Source organism: Pelobates fuscus, chromosome 1 (assembly GCF_036172605.1).
Source record: "Pelobates fuscus isolate aPelFus1 chromosome 1, aPelFus1.pri, whole genome shotgun sequence".
NCBI lineage: Eukaryota > Metazoa > Chordata > Amphibia > Anura > Pelobatidae > Pelobates > Pelobates fuscus.
The window spans coordinates 239,904,561-239,930,254 of record NC_086317.1 but is presented as its reverse complement, the minus strand read 5'-3'; the positions used below and the strand labels follow the sequence as shown (position 1 = coordinate 239,930,254).

The window sequence follows — 25,694 nt, the reverse complement described above, 5'->3', positions numbered from 1 at the left end:
GGGTGGTGCTGGGGGGGTAGGGGTGGTGCTGGGGGGGTAGGGGTGGTGCTGTGGTGGGTCGGGTGCTTGGGGGGTAGGGTGCTGCTGTGGGGGTAGGGGTGGTGCTGGGGGGGGTAGGGTGGTGCTGTGGGGGTGGGGTGGTGCTGGGGGGGTAGGGGTGGTGCTGGGGGGGTAGGGTGGTGCTGTGGGGGGTAGGGTGGTGCTGTGGGGGGTAGGGTGGTGCTGTGGGGGGTAGGGTGCTGCTGTGGGGGGTAGGGGTGGTGCTGGGGGGGTATGGGTGGTGCTGTGGTGGGTAGGGTGCTGTGGGGGTTGGGTGCTGCTGGGGGGGGTGGGTAGGGTGCTGTGGTGGGTAGGGGTGGTGCTGTGGGGGGTAGGGGTGGTGCTGTGGTGGGTAGGGGTGGTGCTGGGGGGGTAGGGTGGTGCTGGGGGGGGTAGAGGTGGTGCTGGGGGGGTAGGGTGCTGCTGTGGGGGGTAGGGGTGGTGCTGGGGGGGTAGGGGTGGTGCTGTGGTGGGTAGGGTGCTGGGGGGTAGGGGTGGTGCTGGGGGGTGGGGTGCTGCAGGGGGGGTAAGGGTACTTCTGGGGGGGTAGGGGTGGTGCTGTGGTGGGTAGGGTGCTGTGGTGGGTAGGGGTGGTGCATTTATAAATATGTTAAATAGAAGCGGTCCCAAAACAGAACCCTGAGGGACACCACTTACCACTTTTGTCCAGTTTGAAAATTTACCATTTATGACAACTCGCTGTACTCTATCCTTAAGCCAATGTTCTACCCAAGAACAAGAATATTCATCTAGACCAATTTCTTTTAGTTTGAAGACTAACCTATTGTGAGGAACCGTATCAAATGCCTTGTCAAAATCCAAGTAGATCACATCCACTGCAACACCCTGATCTATATTTCTACTTAATAATATACTAATATAGCTCTCCTTAAATGAGTACTTCTTGTCCATGTAGCCTGCTCGTAGTGCATTAGCTACACAGCTGCACAGCCGCACCGGTCTAGGACCCGCGGTCTCTGGGTGACCAGCAGGAGCGGAACACACAGCATAGCGCTCCCCTCCAGCCGGTCACTGTGTGTAGCGTGGCTGGGCGGAAAACGGTCTGTAAGGAAGTGCTCACTGAGAGAGCCCTTCCTGTCAGATTAGGTACTGTGCGCAATGAGCAGGTTAAGAAGGGAGGGGGAGATAATCATTAAGGGACAGAGGAGGTGGAGATAATCATGTAGGGACTGGGAAGGGGGAATCTAATCATGGAGGGAATGGGAAGGGTAGATAATCAGGGAGGAGCTGGGGAGCGGGTAGAGACACATGGAGGGGCAAGGGAGGGGAGCTGGTAGAGAAACATGGAGGGGTTGAAAGAGCTGGGGAGTGAGACATGTAGAGGGGCTGGGGCATTGAGAAAGGTGAGGGAGTGGATGGAAGAATGAGACATGTGGAGGGACTAAGGGGGGGAGAATGAGACACGTAGAGTGGCTAAGGGTGGGAATAAGACAGGTGTAGGGGCTATGGGGGTAAGAAAAACGTGGGACACATGGGGCGGGGGCCCGGGCCAATTTAAAGTGTCGCAACTATCCTGCCTGATGAACAGACGCCACTTTCTGTGTTCTTATTAAGTATATTTTCATCATGTGTTCCATCGTATATTTTGCCTTTTCTAAGGAGGAAAGAGATGCTTTTCTTGTTGCTGACCTAGGAGTAGTGGTAAAGAAGCACTTGGATTTCATAAAATTGATGCCACGTGTGAAGCCATTCTATGCCGTGAAGTGTAACAGCAGCAGAGTTGTGGTGAAGTTGCTTGCTGACCTAGGAGCTGGATTTGATTGTGCCAGTAAGGTAATGATGTGTTGTTATGGGATGTTTATGGTAGACTTGTGCATGGCGAGATAATTAAATTCACCCAATCATTTTTCTCAAAAATAGAACATTCTTCAGGACATATGGCAGTTTGATTCAGCAGAGTTTCCAGTATAAGGATCCCATTTCAGGAAGCAAATCAAAAGAGCTTGAAAATGGGCCTATCAATATACTGGAAAATGTATTTATTAAATGTAATTATTATGCATATATTTTGCAGTACACTGTAAGCTTTTCCCCGCCAGTTGGTTCACAGAGCAAGTGTGAAATAATAAGAGTAAAAGCTATAAAAAGAGGAAGATCTCCACCATTTTTCAATCTATTTTTTCTGTGCGGTGGGCTGAATAACAAACCATGAATCCAAATAACCATGTTAGGCTATTCTTGGTTCGTGATTCGTTTGGTTTGTAATTCAGGTACAATGGGGCTCTAAATTTTGGAACTCGACTGATCTCCCGATCGGCCAAATTTGGGAAAATTGCAGTTCAGACCTAAATTAATTTGGACACATACCAGGAATTGATAATATACTACCTGCTTTACCCTCTTTTCTGCAGCCTGAGATTGAATTTGTGCAGGAAATTGGAGTAAAGCCGGAACAAATTATCTATGCAAACCCCTGTAAGCAGATCTCTCAGATCAAGTTTGCAGCCACGAGTGGGGTTCAGATGATGACGTTTGATAATGAAGAGGAGCTGGTCAAGGTCTCACAGAGCCATCCTAATGCTAAGTATGAATTTATATAAGGTGTAGTTAGAACTGTGGATATGACTTTAAAGTCTTTAATCCAGTAATGAAACAATCTAACAATGATTACTGTATTTACAGAATGGTTTTACGTATAACAACAGATGACTCAAAGTCTACTATATGTCTGAGTGTGAAATTTGGGGCATCTTTAAATGTTTGCAGACACTTACTGGAAATGGCTATGAAACTTAATGTAGAGGTCATTGGTGTAAGGTGAGTGTCCAAAACTTGTGCATGCAAGTTACATCCTATATTATAAAAATACCTGCAAGAGGGAGGCCTTCATTCTCACTTTTTAGACTAAATAACCAAACTGGAAGCATATCTGACATGGAGATTTTTTCCAAATTCTATTATTTTGGCCTTATATTTGAAATTAATTTAGAACTCTTCACAATTCTCACTTTAATAAATAAAACTGTTTTTTTTTTATGCAACCTCCCCTCACTGTGATTCACACAACGCCCATGAAAAAAAAAATAAACACCTACATTTTTTTGAAGCACAATGTGCTTAGTTTACTTTTTATATTCTTATCTCTTGCTCTGTTAACCCCTTCAGGACAGAGTCAATAGTGCACGTTCTGATCAAAACAAAACGTAAACAAAAACTGGAATTTGCACTACATGTCTGTTCACCCGTAGTTCCCCTCTTTCATATTATATGCACCCACACTTATTATATATCATTTTGTTCAGGAGCTTTAAATTATCATTAACTATTCATATATGGAACATAATTTATTATGAATAAAATTTTAACAAATGTGAGAAAATAAGATTTTTTTTTAATTTGTATTTCCATCTGACATTTTAGCTGTGAATGTCATAATACTGTCATAATGTCATAATACGGTTTTACTGCAAAAAAATGCACATATTTGTAATCAGCGATATCTCACGAGTACAACAGGTTTTATGGTGTTTTGGAAAGTTACAGGGTCAAATATAGAACATTCCATTTTCAAATGGAAATTTGCCAGATTAGTAATGTTACCTTTGAGACAGTGTGGTAGCCTAGGAATGAGAATTACCCCATAATGGCATACCATTTGAAAAAGTAGACAACCAAAGGTATTGAAAGTGGGGTATGTGTAGTCTTTTTTAGTAGCCACTTAGTCACAAACACTGGCCAAATTTAGCCATAAATATAAATATTTGTTTTTGTTTGAAAAAAGCAAAAAATGAATATTTGGCCAGTGTTTGTGACTAAGTGGCTACTAAGAAAGACTGGACATACCCCACTTGCAATACCTTGGGTTGTCTACTTTTGCAAATGGTATGCCATCATGGGGGTAATTCTCATTCCTGGGCTACCATACGCTCTCAAAGGCAACATAACCAATTTGGCAAATTTCAATGTCAAAAAAATGAAATGCAAGCCTTATATGTGACTTATATGTGACTTATATGTAACCTGCACATGGGGGCTACTGTTATTCTCAGGAGACTTCACTAAATACAAATATTAGTGTTTTAAAACAGTAAAACATATTACAAGAATAATATAGTCCATAAAAGTGCCGTTTGTTTGTAAAAAATGCAAAAAACTTCACTTTTACTTAAAATATCATCATTGTAATACAATTTAGCAGTTTGAAACACTAATATTTGAGTTCAGCGAAGTCTCCCGAGTAAAACAGTACCCCTCATGTACAGGTTTTATGGTGTCTTGGAGAGTTACAGGGTCAAATATAGTGCTTGCGAATTAAATTCTCTGCACTTTCTCCCTGTGTTGTCAGGCATGTCAATCAAATTTTAATTAATCAAATCACCTAATTATGTTAAAAGATCACTTAAATATACATGTAGAATTGTAATATATATGCATTTATAGGTATTTAAATTCTACGTGTATAACTACGGTAATGTAATCTTTTATGTAATTATATGTATTTATCTATCTCTCTCTCTCTCTATATATATATTTGCGGTTATTTGCATTTTATATATAGATAGATATATATAGAATGTCATTCTAAGTGTATTTTGTTACCAATATATATATATATATATTAATAACAAAATACAGTTAGAATGAAATTACTTATGAATATATAATTTATATAAAATTTTGTTTCAATATTTTATTTATTAATTTTATTATTTAATTTATTCATTATTGTAATTATACGTATTTATATACCGTATATACTCGAGTACAAATCGTGTTTTTCAGCACATTTTTTGTGCTGAAAAACCCCAACTCGACTTATACTCGAGTCAATGTCTGTATTATGACAATTTACATTGCCATAATACAGATAATGGGGCTGTGTAGGAGGCGTTTACCTACCTCTCCTGCAGCTCCTGTCAGCTCCTTTATCCTCCACGCTGGTCCGGTCAGCTCCCCTGTCAGCTCCCAGTGTAAGTCTCGCGAGAGCCGCGGGGTCATAGTACGGCCGCGAGACTTACACTGGGACTTGCAAAGGGAGCTGACCGGACCGGCGCGGAGGAGAAAGGAGCTGACAGGAGCTGCAGGAGAGGTAAGTAAGAGCTTCCTGCCAGCCCCCCTCCACTGAACTTCCAATGCCACTGGACCACCAGGGAGTGAGAGACCCCCTCCCTGCCATGTATCAAGCAGGGAGGGGGGACGAAAAATAATAATATTTAAAAAATAATAATAAAAAAATAATATAACAAAAAACAATTATTAAAATAATAATAAAAAAAATAATAAAAATGCCCACCCCCCACCAAGGCTCTGCAACACATACACAAACACACACTGCATCACACACACACACACTGCACTCATACACACACACTGCATTCATACACACACTGCATTCATACACACACACTGCATTCATACACACACACTGCATTCATACACACACACTGCATTCATACACACACACTGCATTCATACACACACACTGCATTCATACACACACACTGCATTCATACACACACACTGCATTCATACACACACACTGCATTCATACACACACACTGCATTCATTATATACACACACTGTAAATAAATATTCAATTAATATAATTTTTTTAGGATCTAATTTTATTTAGAAATTTACCAGTAGCTGCTGCATTTCCCACCCTAGTCTTATACTCAAATCAATACGTTTTCCCAGTTGTGGGGGGTAAAATTAGGGGCCTCGGCTTATATTCGGGTCGGCTTATACTCGAGTATATACAGTATATATAATATATGTGTATATATCTATTATATATATATAATAGATATATATTATATATATGTAACGTCATTCTAAGTGTATTTTAATACTGATATATGTACTTATATCAATATTAAAATACACTTTGTATGACGTTACATATATATAATATGTATATTTATTATATATACATATATTATATATATATAAATATATTTCTATTTTATTTTAAACATGTTTAACCCCTTCAGGACCGGACTATTTTTGTGATGTTTGTACGTTAAGGACCAGAGCTATTTTAACACTTTTGAGGTGTTTGTGTTTAACTGTAATTTTCCGCTCTCTCATTTACTGTTCCCATACAAATTATATATTGTGTTTTCAGGACAAAAAGGGCTTTCTTTACATACTATTATTTTTATCATGTCATATAATTTAATTAAAAAATAATAATAAAATATGGTGAAAAATTAAAAAAACGTTTTACTTAAAAAATCTTTTACTCATCTACAAAATCGAATGAAACAAACTGCTAAATAGATTCAAAATGTTCTCCTGAGTTTAAAAACACCCAATGTTTATGTGTTTTTTTGCTTTTATTTGCAAGTTATAGGGCTATAGGTACAAGTAGGAAATTGCTGTTTCAAAATGTACATTTTTCAAATGTATCAATAGTGACATTGTAACACTGTTATGTCATAAATCTCCAAAAAAAAAACACCCAACATGTATATATTTTTCTTAAACTAGATAACCCAGGGTATTCATCTAAGAATATTTTGATACTTTCTATGCAGCCATTTTACCACAAACCTTTGTCAAACTTTGCAAAGGTAGTTTATTTTTTGTTTATTTTCTTCACATAAATTGCAATTCAGATATAAATTCACAGATTCTGTTAGGTGTCACTACCAAACAACACCCCAATATGTGTTCAGCAACATCTCCTGAGTACAGGGATACCCCCCATGTATAGGTGTGTCGGGTTGTCGGGGTGCTAAAAGGCCACATTTGGCAGGTGCGCATATCAGTTTCCCAGCTTGGAAATTTGACATGTAGTCAACCTGCATGCATGTCCTATTTGGGACATTTTTGAAGCCGGCCAATGTATTTTACCCACATAAAACCATATATTTTTGAAACGTAGACACCCTAGGGTATTTCACATGGTGGTATTTTAACACTTTCCATGCACTAATTCTACCACCAGGCTTTGTCAAACATTGAGTTAGTAAATATTTTTCAGTTTTTTTCACACACATTGTACTTTAGGCATGAATTAACAGATCCTGTTATGTGTCACTGCCAAACAACACCCCAATATGTGTTCAACAACATCTCCCGAGTACAGGGATACCCCCCATGTATAGGTGTGTTGGGTTGTTTGGGGGCTAAAAGGCCACATTTTGCAGGTGCGCATATCAGTTTCCCAGCTTGGAATTTTGACATGTAGTCAACCTGCATGCATGTCCTATTTGGGACATTTTTGAAGCCGGCCAATGTATTTTACCCCCATCAAACCATATATTTTTGAAAAGTAGACACCCTATGGTATTTCACATGGTGGTATTTTTACACTTTCCATGCATTAATTCTGCCACCAGGCTTTGTCAAACATTGAGTTAGTAAATTGTTTTCAGTTTTTTTCACACACATTGTACTTTAGGCATGAATTAACAGATCCTGCTATGTGTCACTGCCAAACAACACCCCAATATGTGTTCAGCAACATCTCCCGAGTACAGGGATACCCCCCATGTATAGGTGTGTTGGGTTGTTTGGGGGCTAAGAGGCCACATTTTGCAGGTGCGCATATCAGTTTCCCAGCTTGGAATTTTGACATGTAGTCAACCTGCATGCATGTCCTATTTGGGACATTTTTGAAGCCGGCCAATGTAGTTTACCCCCATCAAACCATATATTTTTGAAAAGTAGACACCCTAGGATATTTCACATGGTGGTATTTTTACACTTTCCATGCACTAATTCTACCACCAGGCTTTGTCAAACATTGAGTTAGTTAATTTTTTTCATTTTTTTCCCCACACACATTGTACTTTAGGCATGAATTAACAGATCCTGTTATGTGTCACTGCCAAACACTGCCCAATATGTTCAGAAACATCTCTAGAGTACAGTGATACCCCCCCATGTATAGGGTTGCTGGGTTGTTTGGGGGCCAAAAGGCAACAATCAGAACTTGTACATGTCAGTTTTTCAACTTGATATATAGGTATGCTTGGTCTATCTTCAGTTTGACATATTTTTGCACCCCCCAGTTAATGTTACCATCATGACAGTATATATAGTATATATTTTTATAAAGTAGACATCAAAGGTTATAGAGGATGGGGTGTTTTGACGTCTTTCCCCCAACCATTTTGCCCCCCAAAGAAAGTGTAGTGGTAATTTTTTTATTCTGGTTTTTATGCACACGTCATCTGGTTTTGGCCAGCTGGTTATGTGTTACTGCCAGAAAACTTGTTAGGCCAAATGTGCAGGTAGCAAATGTACATTTAGCAGCAATCTTTAAACTGACTCCTGCAAATAGAATCTAACTGGAGATTTGGGGGAAGGAAACTGACTAACAAAAAATGGCTGCTTTACAAAGAAACAAAAAATAAAATAAAAATTCAGGAACACTTCTTACAACTGTTCTGTGTGGTACAGCTTGAAAAATGTTCCTACACACAGTCCTGGTTTTGAAGGGCAATCAGGACAGTGAAAAGGGGTGTCTGTCCTTTTCCCGTTTTTAAAACAGACCCGGCAACGTTTCTGGGGGGGGGGGGGGAGGGGAGGTTTCTAGCAGTTGGCGGTAACTTAAAAATAAAATGTCTGGACTCAGCTTGCACCGTTGTTGGAACTTGTCCATCTCCATAAATTGTTAAAGAAATTATTTTCAACTGAAATTGGAGAAAGGTGGTTTTTCCTGGATGATTTTTTTTAAAAAGCAAAAATTAGTTGTGGGTTTCTATTTGCATCAGATAGCCACCTTTTTATACCATGCTTTGGTTTTTCGTAAAATAAGATATGGCTGCATCAGCTGATCAGCCAAATCAACACCCCCCACCTACTTATTATACGCCCTGATGCAAACCGGTTTGGACTCTACTCTGCCCCGGACAGAGACGTCGGACATGCGTTCGTCATGGATGGTGGTGAGCATGTGGACATCCTTCCTGTCCCTAAATTTTAGTGCAAGCACTTCAGCTTTGCGAAGTGCTTTACATTCACCTTTTTTTTAATTTTGCATCTATGAGAGATCGTGGAAAGTCTTTGGAATTTTTTCTGGCAGTGCCGCAGGCCAGTTTCTGTAAACCATAAAGTGTTTTAAACAGACGGACACTACTATAAAAATTATCCACATAAAGGTGGTAACCTTTATTAAACAAGGGGTTTAGTAGGTCCCATACAAGTTTCCCACTTGTCCCCAGGGAGTCAGGACAGCCAGGAGGGTCCAGTTGACCATCTTTCCCCTCATATACACAAAAGGCAAATGTGTATCCACTTTCGCTCTCGCACAGTTTGTAGAGTTTTATGCCATACCTAGAGCGCTTTGAGGGGATGTATTGTCTGAACCCTAACCTCCCTTTGTATTTCATTAGAGATTCATCTATGGATAAATTTTGTTGGGGGGTATAAACATTCGAAAATTTGTCCTGAAAATGGTCTATCAGTGGGCGTATTTTATAAAGCCTATCGTATTGGGGGTGATCTCTAGGGTGACAGAGGGTATTGTCACTGAAATTTAAAAATCTCAGCAGTAACTCGTATCTGGCTCTAGGCATGGTTTGGGAGAATACTGGACTAGACATTATTGGGTTGGTGCTCCAGTATGAGCGAATCGATGGCTTCTTTATAATCCCCATGAGCATTGTAAGAGCCCAGAATTTGTTAAGCTCTGGGACATCTGTGGGATGCCAATCATGCTCCCTGACTGTATAGCTACCTGGATTGTTATCAATACATTGGGTAGCATACAAGTTAGTCTTGGAAGCAATCTCCTCCCAGATGGCAGGGGCGTACCTAGAGCATTTGGCACCCGGGGCGGACCCTGAGTGTGGCACCCCCCCATAATAAAAATGTAAGAAAACACCCACATTTTTTTCAATGTTTTCAATAATACTTATTGAACACATTTATAAACTGCTTGTAAAATTTGTAAAATGCGCCAGTTTTGTAGAAGGGGGAAGACCAGTGCTTTTGTAGAAAGGGGCTGGTGAGAACCTTCTAGAAAACTCCTGCCCTGCCCCTTTCTACAAAGCCCCTTGTCTCGCCCTTCATATAAAAACCCTGCACCCCGATCACATAAATTTCATACACTCCCTACACATAAAAACCCTGCACCCCAATCACATAAATGTCATTCACTCCCTACACATAAAAATCCTGCACACCCCCTTAATAAAAAACCCTGCACACCCCCTTAATAAAAAACAAAAACGTGCACAACCCCTCTTAATAACAAAAAACCTGCACACACCCCTTATAAAAACCCTGCACACCCCCTTAACAAAAAAACAAAAATCTGCAGTGCACATCCTCCCTTAATAAATAGAATACTGCAACCCCCTTAATAAAAAAAAACCTGCACCCCCATTATTTAAACCTCCCCTTTAATTCTTTAATCCACAGCCCCCTTTAATTAATCCACACCCCCCCTTAATTAATACACCCCCCTTAATTAATCCACACCCCCTTAATTAATCCACACACCCCTTAATACACCCCCCTTAATTAATACACCCCCCTTAATTAATCCACACCCCCTTAATGAATCCACCCCCCTTGATTAATCCTCACTGCCCCTTAATTAATACACCCCTTAATTAATCCTCACTCCCCTTAATTAATACACTCCCCTTAATTAATCCACACCCCCCCTTAATTAATACACCCCCCTTAATTAATCCACACCCCCCCTTAATTAATACACCCCCTTAATTAATCCTCACTGCCCCTTAATTAATACACCCCCCTTAATTAATCCTCACTCCCCCTTAATTAATACAACCCCCTTAATTAATCCACACCCCCCTTAATTAATTCACCCCCTTAATTAATCCTCACACGCCCCTTAATTAATCCACACACCCTTAATACACCCCCTTAATTAATACTCACCCCATTAATTAATACACCCCCCTTAATTAATCCTCACTCCCCCTTAATTAATACACCCCCCTTAATTAATCCACACCCCCCTTAATTAATACACCCCCTTAATTAATACACCCCCCTAAATTAATACACCCCCTTAATTAATCCTCACTCCCCCTTAATTAATACACCCCCTTAATTAATCCTCACACCCCCCTTAATTAATCCACACCCCCTTAATACACCCCCTTAATTAATACTCACCCCCATTAATTAATACACTCCCCCCTTAATTAATACACCCCCTTAATTAATCCACACACCCCTTAATTAATACACCCCCTTAATTAATCCTCACACCCCCCTTAATTAATCCACACCCCCTTAATACACCCCCTTAATTAATACTCACCCCCATTAATTAATACAGCCCCCTTAATTAATCCACCCCCCCCTTAATTAATACACCCCCTTAATTAATCCTCACACCCCCCTTAATTAATCCACACCCCCTTAATTAATACTCACCCCCATTAATTAATACACCCCCCCTTAATTAATACACCCCCCTTAATACAGCCCCCTTAATTAATCCACACACCCTTAATTAATCCTCACACCCCCCTTAATTAATCCACACCCCCTTAATTAATACTCACCCCCATTAATTAATACTCACCGCCATTAATTAATACACCCCCCTTAATTAATCCTCACCCCTTTAATTAAACCTCCCTCCCCTTCTTTAATTAATCCATTATCCACCCCCCCTTTAATTAATTTAGCCCCATCACATAAAATGACTACTCACATTTTGATGATGCCTTGACCGCCTGAATATCCATGAAGGCGGGCTGACGGGCTGCGCACGACGTCATCATGTTGCGCGACGTTGCGGCCCGCAACACTCCTCCCCCTTCTCCTTGAATTAAGTCCCGCCGGGCGCAAAGGTGCTGCGGCTGTGCGCAACCGCCGCAGCGTAATGATGGGGGGTTGACACATGACACTGGACGTCATGGCACCCCCCCTAGTCAGTGGCACCCAGGGCGGGCCGCCCCCCCCCCCTTAGTACGCCACTGCCAGATGGTATCCCCTAAAAATAGTTCTACATACTGCCTTGGGGAGAAGCCATCCACATTAACATTAATGCCTGCGTTGGCACTAAAAGGGGGGACGTTGGGCTCGGCTAACTGTGGAGGTACCCAGTCCTCCTCCACATTCGGCGTAGCAGAGAAAGCACAGCTTCTTTCTTCAGCCGGCTCACACACAGATGACATGTCGTCTTGACTAGACGTGTCAGAAAACTGACCTGGGTCAAAATCTGACGCAGTGTCAGTGGCGTCAGAGTCTGACGCCAATAAGGCATATGCCTCCTGCAAGTTATACATACGCTGCATGTTTTACACATGACTAAAACAAATTACAAACACACAAAAAAAATGTATAATTTTTTTTTATAATTTTTTTTTTTACTAAAACAGACTAAACAGCAATCCCTAAACTAACTCCTGTCACAAAAATCTAATGGAGATTTGGGGGAACGAAACTGACTGACCAAGACAGACCAAGACACAGATTTTTAAAACAAATGTAACCCTTTAAGGGCAAAAAACAAAACACAGACACTACAAATGCACTGCTGTAACAGATCTGGCAGGGAAGGGGTTAAAACAGATTTTTTTTATTCACTTTAGATACTGTATAAAGCTCTGGAACACTTCTGCTGCAACAAACTAACACGATCTCTGTCTCTCTCGCCTCACAAAACGCTACAGAGGAGAGAGGGGCAGAGATCACTGTCAAAGTGAGTGTTTGTAACACCCACTTTGACAGCAGCCAATTGTGAGCGATCGCGGATCGCTCACATGCTGCAATTGGCTGTTACTATCTGCCTGGGATGTCTGGCAGATAGTAACAGCGTTATACTGGCGGGAGCGATCTTTGATCGCTTCCCGCAGCCCGTTTTTCGCTATGACGGTTCAGGACCGTCAGCGGTCCAAACGCACATTTTACCGATGACGGTCCTGAACCGTCAGCGGTCCTGAAGGGGTTAATAATTTTTTTTACTACTTCCCATCAGCAGGGGGACTGTCTGACATTTTAGACAGTCCCCCTGCTGGCAGATCCACAGCCAGCTATAGGGGGCCATGTGATCGCTCTTTGAGAGCGATCATATGGCCCCCGGGGGCTTTTGTTCCTGTGGGAGGGCTGCCTGGGCTGTGAGGCAATCCTCCCGAAGCAGAGCGCCGGGTAGGTAAGTATCCCGGGTGCTCCAGGGGCTTCAGCCGTTACGGCTTTCTATGCCGCCGCAACGGCTTTAAAGCCCAATCAAAGCGGGACGGCATAGAACGCTGTAACGGCGTTAATGGGTTAATTCACGTTTAACCCCTTAAGGACACATGACATGTGTGACATGTCATGATTCCCCTTTATTACAGAAGTTTGGTCCTTAAGGGGTTAAGCACACACATGAGGCAGCTGCAGGCTGTAGCAGGCAATTAACAGAACAGGTAACATTTTTTTGAAAAAATTGGACATAAAGTCACTCAAGGTTATTCCCTAAAGTGGGAAATCAAAGTGAATTAATAGTAATTTTCAAATATAAAGCTAAATAATAAACTGGAAACATAACTGAATTATAGATTTTTTTTTCTATTTAATCTATTTTGACCTTACATTTGACATTTACTTTGATTTCTCACTTTAGTTAATAACCCTGACTGTGTAATAAGAGAAACTAAACATTTACAGGGCTATTTTAAGTATTCAATGTACATTTCACATTTAAGTTCAAAATAGCCAAACTCTAAGTTGGCTATGCTAAAGTTAATTTCCATGATGTGAATTGTTCATTTTAGAGACACGTGCACTTTATTTATATGTGTATTTCTTTTTAACTAATCTCTCTGGCATTTTGCCTTTGTATTGATGTTTGATATGCTTTAAAGGGACACCCTACTGCCCAAATACAAAAATAATAAATATCACTGTTTAGTAGATATACCCCAAATGAAAATATGCATACATTTAATTATGCTTTTTTATTGAGGGTATATCCAACAAAAGCTTGCACAAGCGGCAGTTCTCTTTTCTGCTGCATTTACAAGCCCTCCCCTTCTAACTATGTCCCAATTTTCTGTCTGTCCTATCACAGACTTCCCAATGCATCTCAATTTGAAGTATTTCTGAGCAATTGCTTGTCTCTTGAGTTTAGCTCCACTGAGTAAACCAAACCAGGAAGTAACAAGACTGATAATCACATATAATGTATTTTAGTGTCCCTCTAAGATGTTCTTTTGTGTTTAACTCATTCACTGCTGTGACGCAGAGCTTACCATTTAACATCATCACTCAAGGCAACTTTGATTTCAGCCTGCTGTGTATCCCATCAGTCCTGAAATAGATAGAACCCTCGGGAGATATATATATACACTGAACAAAATTATAAATGCAACATTTGTTTTTACCCCCATTTTTCATGAGCTGAACTCTAAGATCTAAGACTTTTTCTTTGTACACAAAAGGCCTATTTCTCTCAAATATAGTTCACAAATCTGTCTAAATCTGTGTTAGGGAGCACTTCTTCTTTGCTGAGATAATCCATCTACCTCACAGGTGTGGGATTTCAAGATGCGGATTAGACAGCATGACTATTGCACAGGTGTGCCTTAAAGGACCACTATAGTGCCAGGAAAACATACTCGTTTTCCTGGCACTATAGTGCCCTGAGGGTGCCCCCACCCTCAGGGTCCCCCTACCGCCCGACTCTGGAAAGGGGAAAAGGGGTAAAACTTACCTTTTTCCAGTGCTGCCTCCGATCCTCCTCCATTCCGCCCCGTCGGCTGAATGCGCACGCGCGGCAAGAGCTGCGCGCGCATTCAGCCGGTCGCATAGGAAAGCATTTACAATGCTTTCCTATGGACGCTTGCGTGCTCTCACTGTGATTTTCACCTCCAAGATCGTCTGAGACCAGCCAACCGGACAGCTGCTGCAACAATCGGTTTGCATAACCAAAGAATTTCTGCACAAACTGTCAGAAACCATCTCAGAGAAGCTCATCTGCATGCTTGTCGTCCTCATCAGGGTCTCGACCTGACTGCAGTTTGTCATCGTAACCTCATGAAAAATGGGGGCAAAAACAAAAGTGTTGCGTTTATAATTTTGTTCAGTGTATATATATGTTATAGGACCTCGCGATCACATGGCCCAGGAGGGCCGGATCGGCAGCAGGGAGACTGCCTGGGATGCCAGGCAAGTCCCCCAATCGCGATTGCCAGCAAGCAAATAAGTGCATAGGACGTCGAGGTCTGTCGAATGTTAAAAGTCACAGTCGAAATTTATTGGTCACAGTCGATAAAGTTCAACTACAGCCGATACATAATACTGTAAACACATATTTAACCCCTTAAGGATGGCGGGCATGCTATGCCAGCCTTGGGTATCCGACTCTAAATGCCGGCGGGCAGCATAGTACGTCCCTGGATTGACAGGTAGTCCACCTGCTGCCTGTAATAAAGTAAAATAAAGTTTTAAAATAGTTTAAAATAAAATAATATATAATTAGATTATATATATATATATATATATATATATATATATATATATATACACACACACTTACATATTTATATATATATATATATATATATATATACACACACTTACACATACATACAAATACACTAAGTGCATTTTAATAATATATATATATATATATATATATATAAAATTAGTTTTTTGCATTTTTCACACAAATTTTAACGCTAACTTTGGCCAGTGTTTGTGACTAAGTGACTACTAAAAAAGACTGGACATACCCCATTTGTAATACCTTGGGTTGTCTACTATTGCAAATGGTATGCCATACCGGGGCAATTCTCATTCCTGGGCTACCATACTCTCTCAAAGGCAAAGTAACCAATCTGGCGAATTTCAATGTAAAAAAAACTGAAAAATGCAACATGCTGTATTTGACCAAATTATATATAATAAGTGTGGGTGCACTTAATATGAAAGAGGTGAATTACGGTTGAACAGACATATAGTCAAGTTTTATTTTTTCAAAACGTGTACATTTGGCTCAGTCCTTAAGGCAGGCTTCCCCAAAACTCCAGCCCTCCAGATGTTGCTGAACTACAAGTCCCATGATTCTCAGCCTATCTATGTCATTCATAGAATCATGGGAGTTGTAGTTCAGCAACATCTAGAGGGCTGTAGTTTGAGGAAGCCTGCCTTAAGGGGTTAAACGCACATATGTCATTACTCTGAGGACCTGATCAATGAATTTCAAATATTATCTGCAGATATTCTCTGACCAATGAAATTTAGATATACTGCAGCCACTATAGCATCAGGTAACTCTTGTGCACACTACATAACTCTAATCCTGCAATGTCACCTTTAAAGCTATCAGTATCTTCTGGTGAGAGTGTTAGGGAGGATTTAACAGGGAGGGAGTGGAGTTCGAGTGACACACGGGATAAACACAGCAATGTGGCAGGGCACCGGCAAGGACAGAACAGGAGGCACATCTCTCCACAATGTTCAAGATCCTCTGAAAAGGAAGAACATCATCCAGGAGTCAATCTAACCTAACAGCCAGGACCCAAGTTTTCCTTTGAAGAGAACTGCACACTGGTGGCTGTTGTGAGAGTGCATGGAGTCCTATTTTTGCATCGATGAAGTACTCTACCTGGGAGAAAATGAGGGAAATCGTGGCTGCAGTTGGAGTATAAGCTACACAGGTACAATGCCATGCTCCAAATATCACTGTACAATTACGATTTATTTAGTGCCAACATATTGTACAGCGCTGAACAATAGCTACAAACATGTTGGAAATTAAACTGTCTGTTCAGTAAAAAGTTAAATTGAATTGAATTTGCAAGAGAATTCCAAGTGAATTGCAAAACCTAAGCCAAAGTAGCTGGTCTAGAAAACCAGCTAAATAGGAGATTTTTCCAGCTCAGCTATTTGTGTTTAGATGTTGCCATTTCCTTGGAATTTGCTTGCAAATTCACCTCTATTCCCTTTAAAGTGAATAGATTTTTAAATGTAAAATATATAAGCACACAATTTATTAGACATGTGCATTTGTTTTCCTACTAATTGAATTTCAGCTGAATTTTGCCAGAATTCCAGAACACAGAAGCTTACAAATTCCAAATTCGACATCTAAAATACCCAAACACAAACGTTTTCTGAACTAAATGATCCAACATTTTTTTGGATCCATTTTTTTTCTTAAGAATAGCAAAATAGGGACGTATCTATTAAGTAACCGGAACAGCAAAATAATAGCAATCACACGTAAGCATCGGATACCAAACTAGGGAGCTATCTACTAAACAGATGAAAGCTAAACATAGAAAAGACCCTTTTTAAACTTGCTCTTTCAGTTATTTAGTAGATTAGTCCTTAATTTGACACCCTTGATATGTATTCCTAATGTTACAGTGTTCCTTTAAGGTGCTACTGCTGAACAATGTGAAAGTGAAGAGACAATGTCTGACAGCTCTCCAAAACTCCAGAGTTTGAATACATCTCTGTACTGTGTTCAATGCAGTCTCTGATATGCATCCACTGGCTCAATCCATGCTTTGAATCACTCCCTCTTACCTTGCCAACAGTTCTCCACTGCAGTCCAGGCAGGCACTGTAAGTACTGATCCACAGCCATGTAGGACTTTGTCTGATACTCTGCATATAGAAACCAAACTAAACTGTTTAGTAGTGACCTCAAATAGTAGTGTCTTACCTTCAGCACTGCAGTTCTTGCTGGCTAGTTTTCCAACGAGTCTCACCCAGTTATTTAGCTGGAAATATAATGTACTTAAACTGGAGTGTTACTGGTAAGTGATGAGGGTTCTAAATCATAACATTTATTTGTTTTAATTAAATATTAATTTATATAATAAACAAAAACAAATGGGCTACTCTGTGACACTATAAGTAATAACCTTAATATATTATTGATACAATATGGGTATATGGGGCAAAATTCAACATGTTTGGGACAAAGTTTACAGAGAAGGGCAAGATCAAATTTCAGGGGTGGAGCGTAGCACACCACCATCTAAAAACGTTACCAGCCGCCAATGCTTATCAAAATCAAATAAGTCCTGTTTAGCTTAGTTAAGTCTACTCACAAAAATAGGAATTAAATGGAATTTGTAAGGGAATTTTAACATCTAGGCCAAAGTAGCCAAACCTTGAAAAAAATTTCAGCTGCTACTTTTACCTAGATTTTGTAATTCATAGGCCTATTTGTTGTTAGTGCATTCACCAGATTGCGGTAAAATCATTATTTAAATGCTTTATTGGTGTATATATAGATCACAAATAATCAATATAAAAAACCAAAACACATCAAATCTAACATCATGCGTCATTACTGCTAAGTAAACTGTTTATGATTTAGTTACACATATAAAATATACTTCAATTATGTACAAAACACGTGTTCCATGATACAAGGGGGCATTGTACATTTTAAAGCAATCTAACATAAACCAATACACGTTTTCTTACGCATTAACATCCACTCATCAAATGGTAGATAGGTCAACGCAATATATATATATATATATATATATATATATAATCAGTGTTGTCAGGTGTGCAAGCATACTGGCATATATACACGCAAGCATTAGTATGTTGAACTATAGCATTATCAGCCATGCTGCAATAATTCATTGTGAATCCTTTTATAAGCCTTTTTTTTTTTTTTTTTTAAACTGCTACATATCTCACTACATACAATTGCATATACATACATCAGGGTCACTATGTCATGTGCATAACCTATTTAGCCAGTGTTATGTGTTAATTTATATCTAGATCAAACCGGCAGCACAATATAGATTTAATCAACATTGCTATAACTCTTCAGATAGCAATACATTCTATTTTTTACTAGAGTTACAAATGACATACGGTACATAAAACCATGCAATGACATAAAACCATGCACTGTGTGTTAATAAAGGATAGCACTGACAAAGTTACATGCCATTTCTCTACAACATGTCCACAAATACATTTCTTTGCACACAACTAACATTCCCTGTTCCGTCTGTTTCAGGTGAATGTGGCCAGTCTGCTGGCTGAGGAGAGATCAGGACAGCCCGCATCACTTACCTGTCCTAACATCACTTGGAAGGCAGTCAGTTTGAGGCCGAGCTATATCCTGCACAATCCACCATGTCTTGCTGCTGCCCATGCACTGCCAATTGATTTTTAGTTTTTCTTTGTATTTTTTAAGCAGCAACATATTCAGCGATTCTGTATATTTTTAAACAATACTTACTAAGTGGTCTGGGTGCCAGGTCCCTCAGGTTTTAACCCTTACATGTAAACATAGCAGTTTCAGAGAAACTGCTATGTTTACATAGCAGGGTTAATCCAACCTCTAGTGGCTGTCTTCCTGACAGCCACTAGAGGCGCTTCTGCAACGCTGGATGCGAAATCCGAATCCAACGTGCAGAACGTCCATAGGAAAGCATTGCCGCGCATGCGCATTCTGCTCCACTCAGGAGCTGACGTCGGCAGGGGAGGAGAGGACACAAGCGCCGAGGGAGCTGGATTAAGGTAAACAGCTGAAGGGGTTTTTGGGTCCCCCAAGGATTGTATAGTGTCAGGAAAACGGGTTTGTTTTCCTGACACTGGTGATCCTTTAAGGTTACTGAGGCAATGTTCCAGCATTCTGGTGGAGGTGGACTGAGAAATTCCTCTCACAATCCTCAGGCCTGTGGAAATTGCCAGATGCAAGGAAATGTATGCAACTTAACACACCACACCATCCTCTGGGACAATGGCTCCCAGTCATTCTTAAGAATGTCATACAATCTCAAGAGAATTTTATTATGTATCTTGATGGGTGACATGTGTGCGTTCTTCAAATAGAAATTTAGCATTTTTACTTTTATGTGTGTATAAGCAATGTATTGTATACATTATTATTTTCTAAATGTTTGTAACATTATGATTCTCATAGTTGCACATGTGTGGATATAGATGTTTTTATATTTGTTTTGCACCTAATTTGTAATGCTGCATTAATTAGTGTTCTAAAATTGGCAATATTCTAATGTCATCACTAACATGCATTGCACCTGCCATGTTCAGCATCATATTGATTTTGATTACTGAGCATGACCGGTATTTTATTAAGAGTGAATAGTTGCCCAATCATTATTTTTTACATTATAATGAGCAGCTAGCTTGAGTAGCTAATTGAAGAGAACAGCTGCTAGTTGCTCACTGTTTAGTTGAATGCCCGCCAAGTGCACTTGCTGCTAAGTTAATATGCTCACTGTTTACTTGACAAACTCACTGTTTAATTCACATGTCAATGCTGTTTAGTTGACAAGCTCACGGATTAATTGGCAAGCCCACTGTTTAATTTATATGCCCACTTTGTAATTAACAGACTCAATGTTTAATTGACATGCCCACTTTTTAATTGACATGCCCACTGTTTAGCTAATAAGTTAACTGTCTAGTTCACATGCTTAGTGCCTAGTTGATATGCCCATGCTGTTTAGTAGAGTTTTCATGTTTTAATGCATGAAAACCAATTTATCAACATTTTTTTACTATCAAATTCGATAATCCCATTCCAAAGTCGATAAATGCCTGATAAATAGTATTGAATTGTCTAATATGATCATTTTAGTGAAAAATATATTGTTGATATGCAATATTTTTTTTTCAATTGATAATATTCAAGTTGATAAGCCTAATCTTTTTTTATTAAATCGATCCGAGACGTTAAAAGACTTATCTGGAACCTTTAAACTGCTGACAACATCAGCTGAAATTTAATTGGGGCCTTATTGGGAGTTTCACTCTGCTGCCTCTTTAATTCAGCTTGCTTCCTGGGCCTGTAACTCACTAATTCTGGACAGCACCGAATCATGTTCCAGTTTTGCCCTAACCCCTAATCCCTTAACTATACTACCCTAACACTAAACAGTAATCCTTACACTACCTTAACTCTTACACTAGACAAAACTCATAACCGCTAACAATAACACTAACTTGAACCCTATTCCCAATACTAACCTCAACCTCAATACCCTAAGGTTAAGGGCCTAAACAAATCTAAAAATTAAATGTATTCTAAAAAAATACAAAACAGTGACGATTGTGTTGGGAAATACTGCCATCATGTGGATTATTATGAAATCTGCAGAACCCCTTAGATAGAATTGTTATGGAAAATGTAAAGCAATGTGAGCAGGATATTACTTCACTGCAGAGGGCTTTAGTTAGATTGGGAGGCTACAAACTCAAATGGGTGATACAAATTTAATGTAGATGATAGCATTATACAATTATATTTAAGGCGAATACAAACAATTGTCTGAAAATCTATTTATAAATAGGACTATTTATAGGACATGAGGTCACTCATCTAGACTGGAAGAAAGGAGATTTAGTCTAGGCAAAGGAAATGTTTTATTTGCAATAAGAACAATAAGGATGTGTAATTCTGTGCCTGAAGAGGAGCTTTCATCCGAGTCTGTGTAGATATTTAAACTGCAACTGGATGAGTAATCTGAATGTTCCTCTCCTGGTTAAATACTTTGTTAGTATTATTAATATATCATTTTTAATAGGCAGGGTATCAGTTCTTGATCCAAGGAGAGATCTGACTGCAATTCTGGGGTCAAGAAGGAATTTGTTCCTAGTATGTTGCAAAATTGGAAAGCACATCAAACTGTTGATTTCATTTTCTTTTGGATCAACAAGAAGAACAAATGTGAGAAAGGCTGAACTTGTTTTTTTCAGCTATGTAGCTATATAATAACAATATTTAGAATTACAGTCAGTAACTACTAATGCAAAGTAGGATTTATAGTGCAGGTTTAGATCTCATTGTAATTCTCTTTGCACAGTTTTCATGTGGGTAGTGGATGCAATGATCCAAATACATTTGCTCAGTCCATCGCAGATGCCCGTTCGGTTTTTGAAATGGCATCAGAGTTTGGGCACAATATGAGACTGCTGGATATCGGAGGAGGCTTTCCTGGTACAGACAACTCTGAAATCAAATTTGAGGAGGTGAATATAGTTTGAAGATCATTTTTGAGGTTTGGGCCAGCTAGGTTACGAGAATCTAAGCCTAAAATGTTTCTCTATATAAGTTTGCAGCTGTAGTGAATTCTGCACTGGACCTGTATTTCCCAGAAAGCTCTGCTGTGGATATAATTGCTGAACCAGGGAAGTATTATGTGGAGTCTGCATTCTCTCTGGCTGTTAACATCATTGCCAAGAAAGAAGTACGGTTGGTACAATCTGGATCAGATGGTATGTGCTCTATATTTCTCCAGTGGCTGAGAAGATATTAATGCATTCACTATACTGATTATGTTTATCAAAAGAATAACATTATTTCCAAAAAATAAAATAATAAAAACAGATTGGCACCCTGGAGTCAGTGGTGCTGGTATCCAAGAGTAATCCTTAAACTCCCAAATAACAAAATACAACAAAAAACACCCAAAAACAATAATACAATAATATATACTGCACACCCAAAAAAGAACATACATTGGCTATGCAAATATATTGTATATTAGTATCAATGACGTTTACAAAATAATGATGCAGAGATCAGTGCTTAGTTCAAAGACCACTCTGCTGATGTATGAAATAAAATCTCTACTAAAAAGAAAAATGGGAACAATGAGATATAACAATAAACCAACTTGACAGCAGGTCACATGCACAAAGTACAGGGTATTCATTGTAAATGTTTTTTTGGTGCTGAGGAAAACAGGGTATTTATAGTGAGCACCCTAGTATCAAGTTCTGTTTTGTCTCTATTGACTGATATGTGTGTCCTTCAACGTTAGTAATAGTTTCCATAGAAACGGTACTTATTAGAGCAATAGTAAACAGGAGTTATTTGGACCAGACCAAAATGTGTGTCTGTGAAACATATGTTATAAGGAAATTCTGGTATTTTTAGTAGAGTTTATATTATTGTATTTTTTCCAGCAGCAGAGTGGTCTCTGGACAAAGCATTCATCTATACATCATTATTTTGTAAACTTTGACACCAATTAACTATATTTGCAAATCACATTTCTGTACTGTGTGTGTGTTATCGATTGTTTGATTTTTGTTGTATAAAATGATTTATATCTGTAGAACATCTTTGACATAATCTACTTTTTTTCTCTTTTTAAGGTGAGGAAAGTGGTCCTATCAAAAATGTGTTGTATTACGTTAACGATGGAATCTATGGATCATTCAGCTGCAAACTCTATAATCATGCTCATCCAAAGCCTGTCCTGCACAAGGTATAAATCTCCCTCTATATAGGCTGATTTTGCTATAAAAAATAGACTGACATTCTGACATGTAACGCTGACTATATAATCACTCTTTCATTGCTCTACACGGTCCTCTACCAACTCACAACACACGGATGCTGATCACACCCCACACACATGTCACATGTCACATCCTATGATAAAACCACGCTAACAAAGCCCCTGAATAACACTGCAACAAACACAACCCCACTCCTACACAACATGTTGAAGGCAACACTTCCTAAGGTTATTTGTTTTCTGTTATTGTTCTTCTTTGACTATAAAAAAATTAAACCAACCAACACAACAGTAAGGAAAACCTCAACAAAATAACTCTCGACTTTCTTTTCCTATCTGTAATATATAATTGACATATGTACTATCATATTTTTGCATAGGCCTAAAAATGTTATAGCAAAAAAAAAAAAAACTGATCAATAGGATCTATATATTTGTTTTCTGTTGTTTGTAAAGTTCTGATTAGGTTATTTATATATATATATATATGGTATTATGTTGCTTGCTCTTCAAGTTGTGTAGGTTTGTTTATATTTCTATGGTTTTCACTACATGCTTAAGGATAAGTTGGCAAAGGCTAGTCCTTGTTCAAAAAATAAAGTATTGTGTGTTAGTTCCATATGAAAAAAAAAAATAGACTGAATTCAAACTGCTGCTGATTGCGACTCTTACCCTACTCATCCACTTATTTACATAGCATTATGATTCTAGTAAAAAAAGAAATCGGTGGTTAAGAATTGCCTATCCCTTTTCTATTACATTCCCATCAGTAAATATGATTTAAATGCAATTAAGTTTCCTGGAGAGCTAGTTCAATAGTAGTTTCTAATAGTAAGGTTCTGTCATGTGGCAATAAAAAAAGATGAGTCAAAATACAAAATCAGACAAACAAATATAGTACAATGTCATCAAAACAGATGATGCTGCAACAATAATGCCACAATAATAGCTGTTCTCTTATTTTGAATTGTGTTTTGTGATGTTACACAGTGCATACTGTTGCTGATCACCATACTTTGTGTGTTCTTTTTACAGAAGCCTTCCCCAGATCAGCCCATCTATAGCAGTAGCCTTTGGGGACCAACCTGTGATGGTTTAGATCGGATTGCTGAACATCTCAACCTGCCTGAACTGTATGTTGGGGACTGGCTTTTATTTAACAACATGGGAGCCTATACAGTGGCAACCTCTTGTTCTTTCAATGGCTTTCTTCCACCGCAGATCCACTCTGCTATGTCACGCCAAACCTGGTAAGAACGTTATTTTTATATTACATTATTTTTCTGCTTTAATATTGTTTTCTTTCTTTAAGGAAATAAATACTGAATACAATACTTCCTTTACCGCTTTATAACAATAATATGTATTGTTGGTATTTTATTTCCTGCCTATCACAGGGAAGACGTACAGCTGTTGAGAAGAGGAATAGAGCAAGCTGTAACGAGAGAGAAACTGCCCGTATCACCGTGTTTTGTGGATGGAAACTAGCAGACCCCATGTGCTTGATTATTTTACTCCTGCTGGCATTATCTAAATTCCCAAGTGTGACTTAATAAATATTTTCTGGAAAGGATAAGTGTGTATTCCTAACATATTCCCAACAAGAAAAAAAAAACAAACAAAAAAAAACACATATATACACTATTAGAGTTCCAATATTATAATTTCATGGAATCTGCCATTTGTATATTCCTAAATCTGAATCTAAAAAAAAAAATAACCACCTTATTGTCTGTAGTAAACCATAAAACAATCTTACATGAATGGATTTACTTATATGTGTGACAGGTGCAGTGTGTGTATAAGTGGTGCAGTCAGTAGCGTACACACAATCCATGGGGCCCCGGTGCAAAACTGATCCATGGGGCCCCCCATCCCCACCCGCCATCCCCCCAACCCAACCCCCCCGCCACCGCCACCCCATACAGACACACACAGAGATACACACAGACACACATACATACATGCAGACACATACATACAGACACACAGACACACACATACATAGACACACACACAGAAAGACACATACATAGAGACACACACACACAGACACATAAATACAGACACATACAGACAGACACACATACATAGACACACACACACATACAGACACATACACAGAGACACACACAGTTACATACAGACACATACATAGACACACACACATACACACATACACTAACACACACGCAAAATATTTTAGTCACCCTCCTATTAGGGGCATCATTACTCTCTGGTGCGCATGCGCACCTTTGCCGCACATGCGCAGATACTTCAGAGGGTGGCATTCATGTCTCGACTAGGAAGCACCTCTAGTGGCCATCTGAATGTCCACTAGAGGTATTCCTCAGCAGTAATGTAAATACTGCCTTTTTACAAAATGGCAGTGCTTACATTAAAAAGCCTGCAAAGACATGCTATAGACACCAGAACTACTACGTTTAGCTGTTGTGGTTCTGGTGACTATAGTGTCCCTTGAATATAGAGAGGAAAAAAGAATCA

The 25,694-nt window shown here is 39.2% G+C and overlaps 1 pseudogene; it reads left to right on the top strand.

Moving 5' to 3' along the window:
• LOC134611671 (antizyme inhibitor 2-like) overlaps positions 1–24,765 on the top strand; it is a 65,009-nt pseudogene extending 40,244 nt beyond the window's left edge.
• The last annotated feature ends 929 nt before the right edge of the window (positions 24,766–25,694 follow it).